Source organism: Cavia porcellus, unplaced genomic scaffold (assembly GCF_034190915.1).
Source record: "Cavia porcellus strain 051 isolate PalLab524CR breed Dunkin Hartley unplaced genomic scaffold, mCavPor4.1 scaffold_24, whole genome shotgun sequence".
NCBI classification, from domain to species: domain Eukaryota; kingdom Metazoa; phylum Chordata; class Mammalia; order Rodentia; family Caviidae; genus Cavia; species Cavia porcellus.
In genome coordinates, this window is record NW_026947507.1 from 55,504,186 (window position 1) to 55,526,716 (window position 22,531).

The window sequence follows — 22,531 nt, forward strand, 5'->3', positions numbered from 1 at the left end:
TGATCCCTGGGAGTGATGATCTTAAATTCCCAGGGCTTGGGATGGTGCATAGACCCTCATCTCTGGCCACCCAAGTCCCCTGCTGATTATGTACTTTTGATTTCTGCTTTTGTAGGAAAAGGCTGATTTGTTTATGATTTTCCTTTTAAATAAGTACAGTTAAAATATAGTTAGAAAATTAAATCATATATATGATATGTTATATATTATAATATGCATTGTATAATGTATAGCAACTTGCAGCCAGATACATGCATGTGTCAGTTTTTTAATCAGTGTGTTTGGGCACTTTAGTTTATTGTCATCATAATCATTGGTGCCAGGATTTCAATTCAGGGCCTCACCCTTGCTAAGCACACACTACTTCTCAGCCACACACTTACCCAGTTGTATGTTATTATTGGCATGTTGGTTTTAGATCTACCATTTTATTATTTTTTCTTATTTTTGCTACTTTGAGGATTTGTTTTTTTGTTTGTTTGCATTGCCTTTCCCTTCTTGCTTTCCTGTGGGTTATTTGAATGTTCTGAAAACAGTGGTATTTTCCAATTTTGATCATGTTTAATATATATAATATATACATGGGTTTTTTTTTTTTTTTTGGTCTGAGACAGGGTTTCACTATGCAGTAGTATAGACTGACCTTGAACTCACAGCAGTCTTTCTGCCTCAGTCTCCTGAGTGCTGGGATTACAGATATGTGCACCACATCCAGCCTTGACTTTATATTTTCGGTCAATGCCATTTCTGTCATTGAGCTTGGCTCCTGAAGGTGGACTGAAACTTATGGTCCTGTGGGCCAGAGCAAACCTCTCCTCTGCCAAGCCGAGGTGTCACATGTTTTGTCCTGGCAAGGGGAAATTAACTAAGAAAATCATGTAATTGCCCCATTCATATATTGTCCAGTTTTCCATCATAGTAAGTATTCCATTAATTGTTATGCGGTGAAGAGAATGAGTATAGATTAATTTCAACAAAAATATCCAAAATGTGCTTGAAAATGTGCAGTAAGTTGACAAAGAAATAATCCTATATTTATAAATGTATTTTATATTCAACACCTGATCCCACTGAACAAAATGCTTAAACAAGGAAGTAGCAGAAATCCGTAAATCCATAGGAGTCTGCTCTGCAGGACCGTGTCACATGCGGGCTGGCATCTGTTCCCATGTGTCTGAGAGGAGGGAGACAGACGGGTGCCTGAGCTCTGCCTGAGACCATCGTGGCGTGGAGAGGCCCCCAGCAGAGTGGCCGGCAGACCCTGTGGCAGGGGATGCGGCTGGGAGGGAGGAAGGACCACTCTTCACCAACATGGATGGCGGGAGATCCCGCAGCCTCCCGGTCAGCGTGTCCATGCCTTTGCCTTGGGCCTCTCTGTTGGTTTGGGCGCCTACATCAACTATGGACCAATGCGACCTTCATTTTATTATTCTGCATATTAAAATGCTAAATTTCCAACACGCGGCAGGTGTTTCTCCTTCTATTTGCAAAATCAATAAAAGCAAGCATTTGCATCACTTGTAATGTTCTCATATGTTATTAGGCTCAGTGAGTTTCTGAAAGGTATCAGTGAGTTTTTCTAGCTCTAATGAAAAAGATCTCATGTGCAATTGGTGACGTTAACCCTATATTTGTAGAACAGAGCAAATTATAGAGCAGGAAGATTAACAGTCATTAAATTTAATTACATTCTGTGTCATATTTCTGCACTCATTAGAAATAGTAACAAACACACCATAGCTATCTAGAGTATTCTGTAAAGACTGAGTAATGTGCCTTGTTTCTTTAAATATATAATGCTAAATGTTTTAATAATTCTAAAAGAAATGAAAGCAATATTGATTCTTCCAAGTTATACTCTGTGTCTCTTTTTCGTCCCTGAACTCACGACCACACAATTGCAAGGCCGGTGCTTATGCCGCTGAGCTAAATCTCCAGCCCCTCCGTGTCTCTTTTTACTAGATATCTTTGGTTCACTGCTGAGTTCAAAGAATGGGCGACACTTCAGTGTTAAACGTGTTCACGGATTACATAATTCTTACTTTTTAGGTATGAATTAGTCTGACTTGGCCACGGCTTGTGGCAGACTCCTAGTAGGAGTATATTTTGGACAAGACAGTTATTTTTTTCCTTTCCCTTAGATCACCCTCACCAGTGTGGTATGTGCGCTGCTTCATAGGGTATCGCACAGTAGCTCCCTTCTACCTGGTAGCCCCCATGCACCAGGCCAGCTGCACTCTCTGTGTGGCCCTCCTGGTCTTCTGGGGTTGCAGATGACTGGAAGTCTCCACATTGCACGGTTTCACGCTGAGAATTTGTGTCAAAGGGAGAAATCTGCTGCCTAACTCAAGCCTTAGAGAGAATTTCAGTTACCTTGTGTCCATGCGTCTCTGCACCCTTATTTTGAGTGGAAGATGAGGTGGGTGACCCAAGTAGACCCACAGGGACTGTGAAGATGGTCAGCCCCAATTAAACCACACTGGTGGGCCACTAGGAAGAGGGAGTTGTTTGGTAAAGCATCGCTGCTGGATGAAAAGAGAGGAAAACAACCAGGAGGAAAACAATACATTTACATTAAGAAGTGTTACAAGGATGAGTTTCCATGCCAAAACTTCTGTAAATGAAATTTCTAATAACTCTCATCAGAGGTTAAATATTTTACTCTTTTGTTTTTTAGCAAAGGAAATGTCAGATGAACAAATCACCTGAAATCACAGAGACATTGTAAAGAGAGAAGAGCAATGTAATAATCTTGTAAAGGTAGAGATTACATCTTGGGGTCATTTGGGGAAAGTCCTTCCAGGGCTGGTAATAAGAGGTCAGTCTTGATTCGGTTTCCTGAGGAAATGTCTTCTCTGGGGAGTCAGGAGAGCCTGGGGGCCAAGGCTGCGAGGTGGACTCTTGGATGACACGTGACAATGTTTTCACTGACACTAGCACTGCGGGAAAGGTGTGATCAGCTCTGAGGGAGTTCCAGAAATCTGAGCATGAGCCACAAAGGTTTGAATCACAAAACAGAGGTGCTCATCTGCCTAAGAACATCCAGTCCTTGACAGCGACAGTGCACAGTGGCAAAAGCCACTGAATGCAGTTCCTTCTCCTGGTGCACAGGAATTGTTCCCAAAGGCCCTGGGTGTGAGGGGCAGGGCACTGTCGTCCTGCTGCTCCTCTACCCTGAGGCACTCTGGGCTGTTCACCTGTCTTGCAGGAGCTGTCATGGGAAGTGCTATCGTTTGAAAACTGGTGGTCAACTCAACACCAGCTGGATTACATCAGCATGCATTGAGAGAAGATGCTCCACCTGAGGAGGGTTGTCAGGGATAAATAGGTGGGGAAGAAGAGAGGTGTTGGGAGGGATTGAGGTGTTAAGGAGGCATTATGGGTTCTCCTACGAGTTGCTGTCTGAGCTGTTGGTTCTGGAGAACCTCTGGTCTTCACATCGAGCACTGCTTCCTGGCTCCGGAGGGGAAGACGTGCTGCCTGGGCTCCTGGATGAACTCGTCATGCTGCTTCATGGCACTTACCCGACTGTGCTTGTCGTCGGAGGAGCTTGAGGCCTCCGTGTCACTGAGGACAGCTGTGGTGCCCTTCAGGGTAGCCCTGGTCTTTGTTGTGAGTGTGACTTCTTGGCTCCAGCGTAGAACCCTCATCCCACTAGCACAGCTCCTTCATCCTGCTGGCATAGACTTTCTGGCTTCCACCGCTGACCCTTGGGTCTTCCCGGCACGAATCTGTAAAAGAGACTGGCGTGAGTCCTTCTTGTGGGCTCTGGACTTCCAGTTGGACTCATGGAGGCATTGTCCTGAGCTCTGGGTTTTTATCTGGACTCATGTGGGACATTGCCTTGGGGTTTAGACTCTTGACTAATTAATCTATGTCGTTGGTGTTGCGGATAGATTTCCTGCATTCTCCTGTGTTAACTTCCGGTGACCATTATAAAAATATTATAAACTCCATGTCCTGATCTGAATTGTTCTCTGTGTACAACCTCTGACTACAACAGGAAGGAAGCAGGGATGGAGGGAGGAGCAGTCTCTGGAGCCTGGTTGGCTAAGGACGAACGCAGTCTTCCCTGTGCTGAAACTCGGCCATCATGGTGAGGGACGCTGCTGTCAGCACCGACTGTCCATCGATGGGGGAAGCCCTAGACACAGCCTGGCACCATCAGGAGGTGAGACTCACCGCTCCAGTCGGCTTTTCAGCATCTTCACTCTGGGGTTCACAGGTCCAGGGGTATGCACCTGTCCCCACATACCCTCGTTTAGCTGCGAAATTCTCCTCCTCTTCTCCCCCCTGCTTTCTGGTTCGTTTTTCTTGGGAAAAAACCCTCTAAAATATTTACTTTCTCTGTCTCTGTCTCTGTCTCTTTCTGTCTGTCTTTCTCTCTCAGGCTGGGGATGTAGCACAGAGCCTCACTACCATGAGGAAAGTGCTTTCGCATGGAGCTGTGTCTCCCAGCCCTGAAACACTTCTGCTGTGTGTTTAACTCTCAGTTGTTGGAAGCTGACCAGGGCAAAGGCAACAGAGAGCTCTGGGAAACACCTGCTTCACTGGACTCCCCTCATTCCACCACTCTCCCAGTCCTGTTTCTGCTCCCACACAGTAATCAAGAAAGTCAGCGAATCCCGTGGTCATTAAGATGTAGGCAAGGAGACTGGGAAATTGTATGCTGGCTCCTAAGGTTCTGCCTGGTTTGTACGGATGTTACTGCTTTTCCAAAATTCATTACTGGGCACAGAAAATTACATGGTAGTGTGCACAGCAGGAAAGTGTCAGCTACAGAATGTTCAAGGGGACAGAAACACTGGAGTATTTGTGAGCTGTTATGAGTCCTTCCGCAGAACTCAGAGGGACTTATGAATAAGTAATATGATTTAAAAAATGAACTGACAGATTGTGAAACTCATTTGATCATTAGAAAACCCCAACAGAAGTAGTCGCTTGAGAGAGTGTAAAGCAGTTCATGGGAACAGCAGACACTGGAAGGCAGGTCCAGGTGGGCTGTTTTTAAATAAAAGGTTTCACAAGATAGGAAGGAAGGAAGGGACCTTTTCCAGGGAACAGGGAACGTGAGATGGGGGAGCGGGAAGGGAAGGGAGGGCAAAGTGATAGAACAAAAAGAGTAAAAGGAAAAGTGATGAAAATAAGGTTCGCAAATGGGGAGGAAACCAAGCCCCGGAGGAAGAGAGTGGGGTTGGAGGGAAAAGGAGAATCAAGATGCGTTACATGCACGTGCCAGTTCTCCGCAGTAAATGTGATCAGTATATAAAATGGGGCCTAACAAAAAATATACAAAACCAAGTTTATGGTAACACAAGCAAAAGGAGCTGGTGTCTTGATTCAGAAAAGTTTAAGTTCCATGTTGAAAAGGTCCAGTTAATTTTGATGATGAACAGTTGTCAAAATACCGAACTTGAAATGTCCCTCAAATTGCTTTGAAATTTCTGAATTTTAAAGAAAGCTAAATAAGATGAGTGTGTATGAAAGAGAATAAATTTGGGGGAGTCTGATTTTTTAAATTCTTTATATGTTTTAGACAGAAGTCCTTTGTCTGAGGGACAGTTCACTAAGATTTTTTCCCAGTTTGTTGGTTTTCTTTTCACTGTGCTGGAGATTTCTTTTGACGTGCAGAAACTTTTTAATAAGACGTGATCCCAGTTACTGATTCTGGAAAGTATTTCCCGTGCGATTTGAGTCCTGTTCATGAATTCTCTGCCTACCCCTATGTCATCAAGGTTTCTACCCAATTTTGAAGGTTTTATCTTCCAATAGATTTAGTGTTTCTGTTTTAATATTCAGATCTTTGATCCATTTAGATTTTAATTTAGTATATGGTGATAGGCAATGGGTCTATTTTAAGTTTTCGGCATGTGGAGAGCCAGGTTTTTCAACACCGTTTATTAAAGATGCTGTCATTCTTCCAGTGAACATGTTTGGCGCCTTTATCAAAAATAAGGTGGTTGAGTGTGTTTATACTTGTGGTTGTATCTTCTAATGTATTCCATTGATCTTTGGCTCTGTTTTTATTCCAGTACTATGCTGATTTTACTACAGTTGCTTTTTAGTATAATTTCAAGTCAGGGATTGTGATGCTTCCTGCCTTGCCTTTGCTGCTATTCCACTTCTAGGCATATTCCCAGAAAAACTGAAGACATCATACCACAGTGATATATGTGCACCCATGTTTATAGCAGCACAATTTGTAATAGCCAGATCTTGGAAGCAACCTAAGTGTCCATCAACTGAGGAATAGATAAAAAAGATGTGGTATTTTTATACAATAGAGTACTACTCAGCTATAAAGGATGATCACATTGAGATATTGATAAATAAATGGGCACAGCTTGAAACCATACTCATAAGCGAAATAAATCAAACTCACCTGTATAAATGCTGAATAGTTTCCCTAATGTAAGAAATGGTAAGAATACATAAAAGTATGTGATAAACATGATTCCCCATTATACTGCTTTGAAGCCTTATGTTTTCATTAATTGGAATGGTTCTATTCTTGGTTGTTTGATTTTATTGTCTGTGATGGTATGAACAGTTTGAAGAACAAAACCCAATATAATAGCTAGTGCTAATATAATATCTTATTTTGAAGTCCCATGAAGCTTTTGTTCTTCTGTCTCCATCAGTTTATCATGTTGTATCTTACTGGATTTTATTATATGTGATAGAATAAACAAATTTTTTATAGATAAGGAGATAATATAGAAACCATTCATTTTCTGTTAGTTGGATCTAAATACCCTGTAATGCTTTCACTCTCTTAAATGGTTTTACACTGTCATGTTGTGTTTGATGCTATAATATATGAAGTTATACTCAAATATTTCAAGGAAAGAGACACTATGGTAGCTACTGTTATGTCGGGTTATCTTGTGGTGAAACAGTATGTTGCTTAAATTGTTATGTTCTGACCTGTGTTATTATGTTGTTATGTCCTCTTTTATCTTAATCTCCTTCTTTCTTTTAATTTTTTAATAAAAAATTAAAAAAAATAAAGAATAAATTATATTGTGAACTTTTTGAGGGGAAAACATGAAAATAATATAGAAGGTAATACATACAGACATAAAAAGGATGAAAGTCACACACAATACAGTACTGTGCTAATTTTTAAAAATTTATTTATTTATTTTTTTGGTGCCAGGGATTGAACTCACGACCTTGCAATTGCAAGGCAGGTGCTTATGCCACTGAGCTGATTCCCTGGCTCCCAATACTGTGTTTAGATCCATGAACATTTTCATTAAATAGGCCTATTGTTCAAACTGGATGTGTTAGAGAACAAATTGATTTCTCACTTATCAGAAGAAGCTACATTAAAATTAGCAACTATGCTACACATAATTTTAATTCAAATGTAGTTGGTTTCAATTTGGAATAATTAACAAATTACCCAGAAGAATTACAAAAAGTTAATGGAAGGGTGCAGAGGAACCAGCACCACTGAAGGCGAATCATGTGCTGCAAAACTGCCGAAAACAAGGAGAACGATGTTGTCATAGCAATAGAGCCAAGTCAGTGATTAAAAACAAATTCCAGGGGTGAACAAGAAAGTTTACATATAAAGCTGCATATAAAGACTTCATGGCATTTGGTTATAAGGAAAAGCACAATTGTGGAAGCCAGTAGTAGCACACCTTTTCTTAATTTTTCCTGTGAATAAGCTCTCCCTGGGGGAGGTGCAGAGCCCCCCCAGTTAAAGATTAGACTTTGCAGGTCACAGGCGTGGCCATGTGAATAGGGAGCAGGTCCAGCAAGGGAGGAGGAGAGAGCACAGAGCTGCGGTGCTGGGATGGACCCCTGTGAATCTGGCCCTCGGGAGGCTGGGGTGAGGCCTCTCCTGGTCCCTGTCTCTCTGTGGCTAGGAGCTGATGAATCAGAAGTGGCAGGGATTTGATGGAAGTGGCTGGGCTGTTGCCTCTTATCTGAATTAGGCTGAGTGTTTGCATCTCTTTATTTCTATAGCTCAGTTTGCCCTTGAACTAGTATAATATTCAATTGAATAAGTGCTGTAGGCTTTTTACTTGGAACAAGATGGAGGTACATATTTCACCACAAATAAAAATGCATTTCTATTATTCAAAATAAACATCTAATTTAAACAGAAAGCTTAGAAAATATTTGAGTAACCTTCAGAAGGTGAGGTGAAGTAAAGAATCTCTGCTGAGCAAATTTTAAAATCCCAGCAGTCAAAAAATGTTGGAGTGTTTGATGACACACACATTGAGGAGTCTGAGCCAAAGGAAAACAAAAGATGCTCAAACAAAATTCAAAAGCTACTTGTAAAAATAGTGAAAAATATTTGGAGAAAATTAATGTGTTTAAAATGCAGAAGTGTTTTTTTTTTTTTAAAGATGAAGGAAGTCTATGAATCGTTAGCCAGGGAACAAAGAAGAGAGAGACAGAAATTAATATCAGAAATGAAAGAGCCCATCACTGTGAATCCTACAGTTATTAACAGGATGATAAAGGGATTTCACGAACAAGTTCATGACCACACATTCATAGGTTAGGAGAAATGAACCAATTTTTGAGAAACATTAAGTGTCACCTTTTGGAGTAATAATAACGATGAAGTCTAGGCTGATTAAAGAAATACTGAAACCAGCATCTGTGTTTGCTGGCCTTTCCGTAGATACAGAACCAACAAGCTGTCTACACTGAGAGAAAGACTTTTGTACAGAGTTGGTTCACATTCCGAGATGCGTATTCATCCCAGCTCGCTTCCAGCCTGAAGGCTGCAGACTGGGGACCTGGAGAAGCTTTCAGTTCCACTTCTGCTTGAGGAAGGGTGGTGGCCTGGCTCCGTGCTCAGGCCCTCTCATTCGTGGGAAGGCCAGCCATTCTGTGCCAGTCGGACTGGGCCGTCCAGTGTCTGGACAGGGACCACTCAGTTTTAGGGACAGTTTTAGGGACGGTCACCCATTTTCCTTAGCCTACTAAGCCAAGTGTTAGTCTCAGTGTGAAGCACCATCACAGACATGTGAGCAAGAACGCCTCTGCGGTGCCTCGGCCTCTGAGAGCTGCCAGGGAACCATCGCAGCCTCTGCTAAGGAAAGTGCCGGGTGGACAGGTTCGGCGGGGAAGTCTGTCACACCATTAGGGAAGACACAATTCCAGCTCTACACGCTGCGCCACCAAAGTTTGATTCATGAATGGAAAACAATGACAATTTATACTTTTTTACATGCAAAACATACTTAACTAGGAATTCAAAATGTACAATTTCTTGCAGCTCTCAACAAAGAAAACCACATAACTAAGACAAGAGCCAAATTCCAAACACACAATTTCCAATGTAGGTCACACAGGTGGTAAACAAGAGTACAAAAGATGTTCAACCCTGTGTAGCACTAGGAAACTGCTGTTAAAACAACAGCTAGCAGATGAACAGAATCCACTGAAACAGAAAATACCAAATGCCGGTGAGTCAAGGAGCCATGGGAACGTGCCTCCTGCCCTGTGGCTGCAGGACAGAGCGCTGCTTTGGGAGGCAGTTGGAAGTTTCTCATAGGCTAAACGTAATTTTACAATGCGATTCAACCATTACACTCTCAGTATTTACCCAAAGGATCTGAAAACTTACATCAACACACACTTTTCAGTGGTTCCATTGGTAACCTCAGAAGACTGGAAGTACGCAGGATGTAATCTAACAGATGCGGATGTAAATAATATGTGACATACTCCAACAATGAAATGTTACTCACCGACAAGAAATGAGTTTCTAGCCGTCTAGAAAGGTGAAGACAGCTGAGTGCTTGCCTTTAGTGAAAGAGGCCAGTCTAAGAGCTAAACTGTGGGATTCCAACTGCACAAAACTCTGGCAAAACAAACCAGTAGAGAAAATGAAAGGATCCGTGGTCAGGGATGCCAAGGGAGGACACATGGGTGAAAAGGTGAAGCCCAGGAAAGCTTTAGGACAGTGAAATTGTTCTCTATGACACTGTCTCATAAGACAGTGTCTCTGTAACACTTCATCACAGATTGTAGCTAAGCCATTCTGTAAAGGTGGATACATGGCATTATGTATAATTCATACAACTATCAAAATTCATACAACTGTCAACACTGAGCATTGCATTGAAGTGAAACAATGTGAATTACAGGCCTTGTTTTACAAAAATGGGTCTGTATTGGTTCATTAATTGTAACAAGTGTACCACAGAAGGCAGGAGGAGCTAGGTGGCTGGGGCACATGACAGGCCTGTGTAGGACCCTTCCAGTTCTGTACAAATCTTAAATCTTTACATTGCCTATAACAACATCACCAGGATGCCAGCAAAGACTTAAAACATTTTATCATCCTAGAAGGTTCCCATCTGTCTACTACCATTTAATAGTAGCAATTCTTTGGCTGTTTTTGAACTTAATATAGTCTCTTTCTCTCTCTCTCTCTCTCTCTCTCTCTCTCTCTCTCTCTCTCTTGCTCGCTCTGTCTCTGTCTCTCTCACTCTCTCATTTTTGCACTGCAGATTTTAATTGGCTCCTCTGTCTCTGTCTCTGTGTATGTGTGTGTGTGTGTAAAATAGTGCCACCTCTTGTTTTCAGAGTTACTGTGATTCTAACTTCTAATGTATTATTCTGAATTATAACCTATTTGTCTAGTTCTCGGAAAAAAGAAGCTGATAGTAATTTCATTAGAATTGCATTAAATTTTTAAATAAACCCAGAGTTAGTTGATAATTATGATGTTGCTTATTTTTATGCCATAGTGAACTTTTACTTGACAAAGTCTATTTTGTGTACTGTCTATAGCTTTATTTTCATTTTTCATATCTTTCTTTTTCTATATATTTATATTCTATGACACATAGTTTCTCCTACTGACTTCCAGTAATCATTTTCAGATAGAAATTCTGCCTACTTACATGTGTGAAGTGTGTATTCTTACACTTACTTAATTTTCTAGCTTTCACAACTGTATTTTGTTAACATTTTTAATAGAACACTTACACAATTACAGTGACTTCTCCATGAATCTCCTAGATTTACCTTGAACTTTAAAATTTTTGTATTTATTTAATGGTGGTTGGTTATTTCAACTTAATGTTCAAAGGAGATAATGAAACTCTGCTTCCTGTTGCCTGCTGAACAACAGCACCTCTGTGGTTTCACACCGCATGCACCGATACAATGACTGTGCTAAAGAAGTTAGATAGCTCCCTATTTTATTGAAGACCTTCACACAAAAGAATTTGCAGTGTTACCAAGTGTCTTATAAGATTTGAGAAGACGTTCCTAATGCTTTTTGTCTTTGTATCTCTTATAATGATGGACTATATTAATGGTTTCCTTATTGATCTATTCTTGCATTCCTGGAAGAAACCCCTCCTGATCTTTATATATCAATTTTAATATGATGCTGGATTTACTTGGCATTGTTTTAGGTGTCTGCTTTAATATCCACAAGAACAATTGATTAGTAATGTCCTCTCTGAGTGCTCTTGTCATGGTCTTGTATCACTGTCATTTCAAATTTGTTCCATAAAGATAATTTGCAAGTTTTTCTTTTTCTCTCTTGGAACAGCTTACATGGTGATAGAATCACTTGCCTTTCAAATCCTGGTGAAACCAATTTCACCTTTCACTTTCTCATGTTTTTGGCCTGAGAAGTAGGGAAGCCTTTTACAACTTTTACTATTGTCTACTAAAGTCGACGTTATAAATTATTTTAAAACTTTCATATATTTGTGAGGTGACCTGATGTGACCCCGTGAGATCTACCTCACTAATGCTGTGATTAGATCTTCTCTATTCTGAGTCTATAGTTCCCTCACTTCTCTTGTCTTTGAGCAAAAGAAGGTGCATTAGCTACTTTCCTTGCCGCTGACACATGATACCAGACACCTGTAATTTAAAGGAGGGGTTTTTTTTTTTTTTGGCTTCTGTTTGAGTCCCTGGGTGGGCAGCCCAAAAAAGCTCCAAAGAAGGAATAACACTGCAGGGGAGCATGGTGGAGGAAAATTTTCTTATCTCATGGTGCCCAGGAAGTAGTCAAGGGAGAAAGCAGCTAGAGAGATTCACCCTTCCAGCCAGGTTCCAGGGCCTGTTCCTTCCAACCACCCCCTCCTAACACAAAGTCAGCCCTCAGCCCCACAGTGCAGTAACCGTCTGAAGTCTCATGTATGAGTGCACAAAACTCTTACAGGACATCTAGCTGTAAGTCATAGAATTCTGCCCCTCACCCCCCCAAAAGACACATATCTGTTTATACAAAATTCACTTACTTCGTGTCTAAGCATCTCCAAAGTCTTATTAACAGTTTTGGCATTGCTGAAAAGTGAAGTCCATAGTTTTCTCTGAGGTTTAAGGCAAACTCGTATCTGTGAACTCCTATAAAAATAAAAAAGAAGTTAAACCCAGCTAACATACAGTGTCACAGGGAAATCATTTCCATTCCAAAAGGGACAAATACAGAACAGAAACCAATGGGGACCAAAGCAGGACTGAAGCCCAGCAAAGCAGACCTTAAATTTGACAGTCAAAGGTAAGTTGTGTTGGTGAGAGGTAAACCCAAAGGCTTGGGTGGCTCCAACCCTACAAATTTGCAGCTTTCACTCCACATGTCCTCTCTCTCGAGGGCGGCTCCACTCACAGGGCTCTGCAGTTGATGTTCCATGTTTCTGGCAGATTTGCCTTCCTGGGCACATCTGCACATCTGGCTTTACTCTCACAGCTTCATCTACTGCTCTCGGGACATTGCCTATCTTTCCAGCCTTCCTCTGAATTCCAGGTGGAAGCCTCCATGGCCCCACCACTATTGTGTTCTGTATTTCTGTAATACCTACCAACACCATATGGATTATATCAATGTTTTCTGATAGTTTGAACAATAGCTGGGTCCCTTGACTCATGGTGGCAACAGCTTTGTAGTGCCTGCAGAGCTGAGCACTGTGAAATGGATCTCTGGGAACCAAGTTACTCAGGTAGACCTTTCTTAGTACAGTGCCCAAGTGCTGTCTTGTCAAATGAAAGCTTCATAGCCTTGCACCATTGAGCCTTACAATGGGTGGGGTCTTGCTGATTCCTGAGATATCCTCAAGGCATTGCTTCTATTTCTTGCCATGACATACTCAGCTTCTTTTTAATGTTAATCTTTTCAGTAACCAAGCTCTCCTTGATCTAAACTTTACAGGATGGCTATATTACAGGAGCCTCCTTTCTGATGAATCTCAAAACTTTTAAAATCACTCAGCTGCAACATTTGCACTTGGTTTTCAATGCAGAGATGTCTAAAAGTCACCAACTGTACCCACACCATGGCCTGAATGTTCCGTTGAAATTTTCTCTGCTAGTTTTAATCTGTCCGCTATCCTTAATCTCAGACTATCACAAAGCCTCAGAGCATAAAGAAAATGTAGTTAAATTTTCTGCTAGAGTATAACACACATAGTCTGGAATCCTTGTTCCAATCTAAAACTTCCTGAGCCTTCCATTTACTGTTTGAATTCTGCCAGAATTTTGATCTGAATTCTGAATGGAATTTCCCAACAAGCTCAGCTCACAGAAGTCTAGGGATTTTTCTAATTAGAATCTCCAAACCTTTCCAAACTCCCATGAACCACTTCCAACAGTTTCTGAACCACATTTTCAGGCAAAGTCACCACAGCATTCTCATTCCGTACAAAAGCCTGTTACAGGTTTTCTTTATTTCTTTCATGCCCACAGTTTCTGTTACATGAAAGCTGATACTCTTTCACCCCACTGATAAGTAGCAATAATTGCTATTTTTCATAGTAAATTTAAATCTTAGCATTTAATGTGTTTATTTTCATTTTTAATATTTTGTTTTTATTCTAAATTTTATTTTGTTGAGCAGCCAGGCTTTGACTCCTGATTATTATTATTTTTTGCACTATATATCTTTATCCATTTAGCTAGTACTACTACATATGGCTTACAATTAGATTTTGTTTTGTTTGCATATAGAAAAACTTATTTATTCTTTTAATTAGATATATTATGTCAAGTTATATTTGCAGAAATGTTAAATATAATACAATTTCACTCAACTATGCAATATTGTTTTCATTTATTGTGAACTTAAGGCACACACATATGTGTGTATGTGTGTGCACATATCTATGTGTTCCTACTGTCATGGAATTCTGGACCCTCCCCTACCACATTGTAACCACCTTCATATGACCTGTTTTGCCTGCCCCTACCTTGAATCTGATCAACTATTTTGAAAATAACAACATGCATTGCTAATCTCCTATTAGCTTGTTTTGAAATCCTATATCATTTCTATTGTTTGGTTTGGTTTTCTTTTAATCTTTTTAAAATAAAAAAATTTAAAAGGAAGCAAACTTCAGTTCTGTTTTCAATCAGTTTTCTCTGTTTTGGGAATCCTAATTAAAAATAGATTGCTGTCTTTTTAATTTTTCTTATTATTTTAGTTTCCCTATTATTTTCTTTTGAATTTTTATTATTTATATTTTACTTACCAATTTTTGATTATTCAACATTCTGCTTATTATCACTAATAGTTTTTAAATGAGTTCATTGTATTCATACTATCTTTACTGTTCTTGATTTATTTTTCTTCATAATCACTTCTCTAATTTCACAGATGCAATGGTGCTTGCCTCCTGTTGAAAAAGTTAGTTATTTCCTAATTATATTTCTTCCTTGTCCTCTTTTTCACCATTTATCTATTTCACAGGGTTAGACTCCTCTTAAGTACTTTTCCTTGAAATCACAATATTTGTTTGCCTTCTACAAGCACAGAAACTAGCTTGTATTTCTGTATTCTTAAAGGATATCTGAAGATCTGCTCATCCTCAGATCTAGCTGGAAGGAAAGTTTGAATTGAAAACTTCCCCTCAGATTTATGAGGCTCTCATTGTAAATCTAGCACACCAGAAGCCAGAGAGTGTAAAATATGGATTATGTCTCTTTCATGAAATTGCTTTATAAACTTAGTTCCGTGGTGAATTGGAGAGGTCATGTGGTCCAGAATTGAAGCTGGTGTCCATTGAATTTGAAACTTCAATATATTTTTGTTGATTTTTTGCATGTTTGTCGAAGTTTGAAATGGTAGTATTTCTTGATGAATGAGAAAAAAAATTGCTGACTGATGTGTTTTCCTGACAGGTTGACTGTCCACCTTCACCTCTGGTGCAATCTAGGTTTCATATAATGCGTACTGTAATAATGTATTCCACATATTTCTGGGCAGGATATTCCTGCTCAAAATAGGAATTTTGATTCAATCTTTGCTTTTTTCACTGGGCCACTTGACAATTTTGCTAGTGACATACCTCTTTTTTATTTTTATTTTTTTTTAAAATTCTATATGTTTTCTTTGGTTTCTGGTAGGAAAAAACTAGATTTCAACTACCACTCACAAGTTCTAACCAATGAGTTAAGAAAAGTCTCTGAAGTTAGTGATGGAAATATGTGTGATAATACATCCCAGGTAGAAGTATGTGCACTTTTTCAAATTTATTTTTAAGATATCATAGTTTAATTGGAATATCCCATGTATAGACTATAGGAGGTGAAGATTGTAGAAACTGAAATTACAAGTAGTATTACCAAGGATCTAGGTAAATTAGCAAGTCACAGACACACAAGCAATAACTGACATTTTTCAGAAGAATGAATGCGTGTGCTGTAGGTCACCTTTGTGAAATACTATAGGAAAATTGCCACCTCCTTTGAATAGTGCTGAGCCCAGACCATGGCCACTGGGCCTTGGAGGTAGATGCCCATCACCTCATTTGGGTCTTTTCCTTATAAAATTTTATTAGTGCATGTTTGTGACACATAATGAATACGCTCGTGTGTGGTGCGGAAATGCATGCGTGATCCTTCCTGCTTCTCTTTCCTCTTCCCTGCGGCCCACCTTGGCCATGTCCAAGCTGACCAAAGGCCCCTGGATTTGCGGATCATACTGTGTGTTTTTCCTCATCTAGTGTAGAGTTGCATTAACATCATTGGTCAATGGCAGCCAATTTCTTCCAGGTATTTAAGAAAAATCAGCCAATTAATTTATTTTTAGGGTTGGTAGGCCACTCTTCAATAAGAAACATAAAATATTCAAAGCAGAATTCATATGCCTATATGGAAATATGGAGTTTATGAACCAGTATGCTCTGACTTTTTCCCAAATCATGGGACTTCAAAAAGCTATAAACTCATGCTTATTAACCAAATGTGGATCATACTTGCACTTCTTTTCAAGGTTACTGTTTTAACAAACTATAAAAATTACAAAACATAATTCCTATTCTACAATTAATTTTCATTTTCTATTCTTATTTTTAAAATTGTTTATTGGTATATTTTAGGTATACCGAATGATCACGCTCATCATAGTGGATTTGTACCTGTACATGACACAAGCTCTGTTTCCATTCCCCTGCCCTCCCTTATCCTCTCTTCTCCTGTTTACAAAGGCTTTGTTTACATTTTTCCTTTTTTTTCTGGAACCAGGGATTGAACTCTGACCTCACACTTGCCAGGGAAGGGGCACTTATGCCACTGAGCTAAAGGCCTGGCCCTAGTTTTTCCTTCTTTTCTCATTTTTTTCTTTTCCCTTCCTTCCTTTCCCCATCCTTCTTCCCTACTTCCCCTTCCTATTTGAACAATTTCTTTTTATTTCTATTATCTATTATACATTATACATTTATTTCAATATCTATTATACATTTGGGTCCTTGGTTATACTTCCAATTTTCTCACTCCAGAGAACCAGTGCGGTATTTATATATGTTTGTCCAATTTATTTCACTTAACAGTATGATCTCAAGGTGCATCTATTTCCTAGAAGTATCTCAAGTTTATCCTTCTTAATTTTGCTATTCTTAACCATAGATTTCTGTCTTAATCTTTTATGGGAAAATAAAACAAAATTTCATCACAAAATAATAGGAGAATAACAACAATTAGTACATTACATATTGTTATCTTCAAAGTAGTTACTTAGAGTATAAGATATATGCATAAAAATTCCCCAAATGATGTTGACACAAACCTTTCTTTTCAGTGAACTAAGAGAAATTAATAATATAGCTGTCTTGTATTTTTCTTCCTTTTCCCTTCCATCCTTTTCTCTTTCCCCCATCCTAGTTTTTCTTTCCTTTTGAATAATTTCTTTCCATGTCACAATATCTATTGTGCATTTTGGTCCTTATTTACTCTTTCAGTTTTTATGCCAGGAAGACAATATGATGTTTATACAGGTGAGTCTGATTTATTTCACTTACGATTATGGCCTCGAGTTGCATCCATTTGCCTATAAATGTCTTAAAGTTATTCTTATTTGTGGCTGGGTAGTACTCCATTGTATAAAAAGACCACATCTTCTTTATTTATTCTTTGGTGAAGGCATTTGTGTTGTTTCCAAGATTTGCTATTACAAATTGTACAACTGTATGCATGGGCGCACATATGTCACTGTGTTCTGATGTTTTTAATTCTTCTAGGAAGAAGGGAAATAGCCGGGAATGCTACCCATAATCCTACTTTTTGAGGAATCTCCACATTTATGTCTACAGTAGTTGCATCAGTCCACACTCCTACCAATCCAGGAGAAGGGTTCGTTTTTCTCCACAGCCCTGCCAGCATTTGTTATTGATTCTTGATGATATCCATTTGTTTCTGGGTCAGTGTTGTTTTAATTTGCATCTCTCGAATTACCAATGATATTGAACATTTTTTCATATATTTATTTGCCATTTGCATTTCTTCATCTGAGAAGTACATATTCATCTTTGATGCCTATTTTTGGGTTGGATTTTGTATTTGTGGACTCTGATTTTTTCTTAAAGGAAGCAGTTTTTTCTCAGACCTAGAGAATTTTAGGTGAGAAGACACTTTAGAGACCATCAATTTTATTACAAATGAGATATTGTGTTTAATTGAGGAATGAATTTTGGTTAGAAACTTGTGTCTTTTTGTTTAAAAAAATTCCTTAATAAAAAGAAGTGGAAACACAAAATATACTCAGAACTACGTGTGTTAATTGATGTGGGAAACACTCTACTAAGCAATGTATTAATTCCCATTCTTTCCTTTGCAATTTTCATAATTTTTTTAGTGCCAGCTAAATTTATTTAAAGTTCTAGATAGATTTGACTTTATCTTTTATTAACACATAATGATTTGCAGTACATATGTTTACATCTATTTTAGTTCAGAAGTGTATGGATATACTTTGATATAAAATGTCATGCCTTAATCTGCAGACATCTTCTTGTGGTTCTGGAAGATGGAGAATGCATGACCCAGCTGTGACCAAACCTCGTGTGTAGTGATGGCGGCTCCTAGCGTGCAGGAAGGTACATTGCTGGTTGTGTCCCCACATGCAGAACACAGTGCAAACAAGCTTTGCAACTCCTTCCGTGTGAAGGCCTTAATCCTGCAGAGGGCAGAGCCAGCTCCTTCCCAATGGCACCATCTCCAGAGACCCTCATTCTGGAAGGAGGCTTCACGCCCTGGATCCAGCAGAGCAGAAGGTGAGCAGTGCAGTCTGTAAATGTGAATTTAACACTACCACGAGACTAACCACTCTGTGGAGATTACATTGCAAATAGCAATTCCTAGAAACTCTCATTCAGTGTTACCCTGTGGGGCCAGAGCCATCATGTTTATTTGACAGATTGCAAACCTGCGGCAAAGCATCAGGTACGCTACTGGTCTCCACTGGAAAGAAGAGCAGCAGAAGAAGCGGGACACAGCTCCACAGGGGAGATGAGCAGGCTGCCCGAGGGCGAACTGCAGACCTGGCCTTAGCGCACTGACGTTAGGGGAGATGTGCTGATCAGTAATTAACTTACTGAACTGAGGCCATTGGTAAAACTGGGTTCACAATATGTGAACAATTCCGAGAACAGGGAAGCATTTTGCCTTGTGCCAACTCTCTTTCTGTCTCTCTCTGTCTCCGTCTCTTTCTTTCTGTACTTGGGATTGACTACTTTATTGGTGACTTCTGCTAAAAAGGTAACGGAGTTACTAGAATGTTGCGTTTGTACAGTGTTGTACAGTGTGGATATTACACACCCCATATACTTTTACACACCCCATGTACCCCATGTACATGTGTTTGCAAAGTACTTCTAGTTTCCTGTTAGCTGGATCGGCTGACCAGCTAACATGTGCAGGATTGCCCGGGGTAGACAGCACACTTGCAGTCTTTTGGATAGCTTGCAGTGCTGCTTATAATATTAGAGACTCAACAGGACAGCTTGACTTGATCACTTTTTTGGGAAAAAGTCTCACACTTGATAATAATAACTGAAAAACACAGGAGTTTCAAATTTGACAATGTATGGGCTTTTATTTTGCTTTTTAGTAATAAATAGGACTATGCTATTTTCTATTCACAATTGCGAAGGTAAGATATTTTTAAGAATTGTTGCACGTATTGCACATATTAGTTAAGCTACTGGTTAGTATTTCAGGTAAACACTGGCTTGTTCTAAAGGCCTTTGAACATGTTTCTACATCCCCTTTTCTCTGCTTTCTGGGCAAAGAAGACAAAATTCAGTAGCTATATTTTTATTTGTGAAACTAATTAGTATATAGCTGAAGAATTGTATTGTGCTGCTTGCAACACATGTTAGTGCCTTTGCCGCTTTTTCAAACATTAATAAACATTTTAATATTTTATAAGGCAAGCTTTAAATTATGGAAAATAAATCTGAACTCTATTAATACCCAGTGGGGCACATTTGAAAAGGTGGACAGCGTGAACTACAGTGTAGCTGCATGAACTACAGTGTAGCTGAGTATTTAACTCAGGAAATTATAATTTCTGATACTGGAGACCTCAGTGAGGCTCATGAGAGTGCTCGGGCCTTGTAGAAAGCTGGTTTGTCACGGCGCCTGTGAGCACTGTGGAAAGGATCAACAATCATGCTCCATCCAGCTCCCTGGTGCGTCGGTGATAAGCAGTCACAGAGTCTGTCCGAGAGTCACAGGGTCTGACTAATTCTGTCTTGTAATCCGTCACTTGCCAGGATTTTCCCTGAGGCTTAATACAGCATCCCTATTCTCAGTCATATCTTGACAAGTGCTGGGAAGGAGGGCAGCTCATGGACTGAAGATGCTTCAACATACATCTGTTTCCAAAAGGCAGATAGAGAGCTGATGAGAGTGACCACCCTTTGCGCATCCATCAGCCCTCATTCCCATCGGAGGACTTTGTGCGAGGTGAACTTGAATCCGTGTGAGGATGATGTGTAATCAGTGGGCTGAGAGTGAATATTTATGTGTGTGGGAACCAACGAGGCTCAGCTCTGTGTGAGAAATGCATAGAAAATGGTGAGGTGATTCTTCTGTCTCCTTATAATAAAATAAAAGCAGGGAACAATCAGTGTTATTGATTTCATCCGCATCTACTGGATCCAAAAGAAAAGAAGGCCATCCTGCCCTTCTGGTATAAAAACAGAATAATATTCTAGCAAACAATGTTAGACACAAAAATTATGGAGTGGATTTTGCAAATTTTTTCTATGTTTATCATTAGCCAGATCATTTTTATAATGTACTACATTTCTTTTCCATGTTCTTCTGATAATGGCATTTTATAAAAGGTGTATTCGAGTTTTTATTATTTTGTAACTCAAAGCATGCCCTAAATAATATTAGCCAGGTGTGTAAGTAATCCAACCAGATGCTCAGCTGCAACACTCTGGCTTGCCCATAGTCCAAGATGCACATGTGGTTTCTCGTGGAGGCCTTCGTGCTGCTCTGACTCCTGCTCCATTTTTAGAGGCAAACTCTGAGATCTGCTCTGCACTTGCCACAGGGCAAGGAGGCTCTGTGTTCACCTTCCCAAGACTGCTCATGCTCACGGCTGTCACACGGGCATAGAGCGCTGGCAGTCTGTGCGTGCAAGGCTGCTGCTTCTTCTCCGCTTTGCTGTCTCCCTCAGCAACGAAGGCTCCAGCAGAAAGCAGGTCAAGCTTCCAGGTTTTAGCGTCACAGTGTCACCTCTACTGAGTTCACCTAAGATGTTTTGTATCACCATGAGTCTTTCCTTCACAACCCTTGAGCAGCTTAGCAGTCAAAACACACACATATATATGATAATTTTATTTCTCCTCATTAGATTGCATCATAAGGGCAGGACTGTTTCTTGATTTTTCTCCGTCTTGTGCTTCTAAAATTTAAATTAATGAATAGCATTTAGAGATGATGAATAATTTTATTTTATCAGTCAGTTAAACGTATTCAGTGTGCTGAAATTTACTCAAGATAAAAGCCACATTTGTGTGACATTTAATTAGTGTGAACTTCTGATTTTGAGCTGAGTAGAGAAATTCACTTTCTAGATTAGAAAAAAATTTAATTTTTTAAAATTAACTAGGCCATTTTAATTAGAAATTCTATATGTCACTAAATTTTTTCTTTATAAAACGATTCATAGTCCTTAGTCTTTAGGAAAATGAAAGAAGAACTTACAGATGAATTATATATTAATTTAGACTGAATTGTTAATGAGACTGTAAGTGTATTTAATTATATAGAAATTTTAATTTTCCAAAGTATATTCCCTATATTATAGCAATTTATGCTATCAGTCAGATATTTTATACTAGTGATTTTCAACTACAGGTATACAGTGGAAAAAATGAGGAGGTTAAGAAGGTCTTCATGCCTGGATCTTACTCCCAGGAATTCTGGTTGGCCTGGTCTGGGATGTAGCATGGACATTTGTATTTTACATTTCAGTAAGTGATTATAACATTTAACTGAGGTTAAAACTCCAGCTGTGGTCAGTTTTTTTCATCTCAACCCTCCCTCTTTGGCCTTGATTGTTTATATTTTAAAAAATCCCTACCTGGCTCTATTTGTAGTGTGGCTGAGAATTACTTCTTCAAAGGATGTTATTTGCCTGTGAAAATTGCCTCATAACAAGTGATCCTTCATTTTACATCTTTTGGAAGTCATGTTTTCCAAATAATACATTACATGCTTTAACAAACCTACTTACTTGGTAATATGTATTTTATATGATCACAGTACCTCTACTAGACGTTCAATATATGTTTTCCCCCATTGGTAAAATTAAATATAAATCAAATCAATAATCACATTCTTAAAATTACTTGTTTTCACTGCAAATGCGATGAATATACACTTGTACACTGATGGATCACACAGAACACATAGAATAACTGTGGAGACTCACATTGAATTACCTGATTCAGTAACTGAGCATTGTGTCAACTATATTTTAGTTATACAAAGTAGAGAGTCACACATGTAATGTAACCAGAAAGGACAGACATTCCCAGAGATGACAAACAGATGCGGCCATTTTTTCAGAGTCTGAACTGGAAGTTAGTACTTGTCATGGATTCCTTTGTTCAAACAGTCACAGAACTCAGAGTAAGGTGTGTCTTGGGAGATATTTTACCTCTTAATGGAAAGACTGTCAAAGTTTCATATCCATTTTAGAAATTGTCGCCGGCTCGTCCTGAAAGGGTGCATGGAAACTATTGCTTTCCATGCTATATGGCAAACCACTTACCAAGACTGAGCTCTTACAAAGTCA

General features: G+C 39.3%; 1 long non-coding RNA gene across 1 annotated transcript; it reads left to right on the top strand.

Moving 5' to 3' along the window:
• The first annotated feature begins 2,167 nt into the window (after window positions 1-2,167).
• LOC134472629 (uncharacterized) lies at window positions 2,168-6,947 on the top strand. Its single transcript, XR_010042515.1, has 3 exons — window positions 2,168-3,612; window positions 4,004-4,171; window positions 4,391-6,947. It is a non-coding gene; the product is annotated as an uncharacterized LOC134472629 (long non-coding RNA).
• Window positions 6,948-22,531: the final 15,584 nt, after the last annotated feature.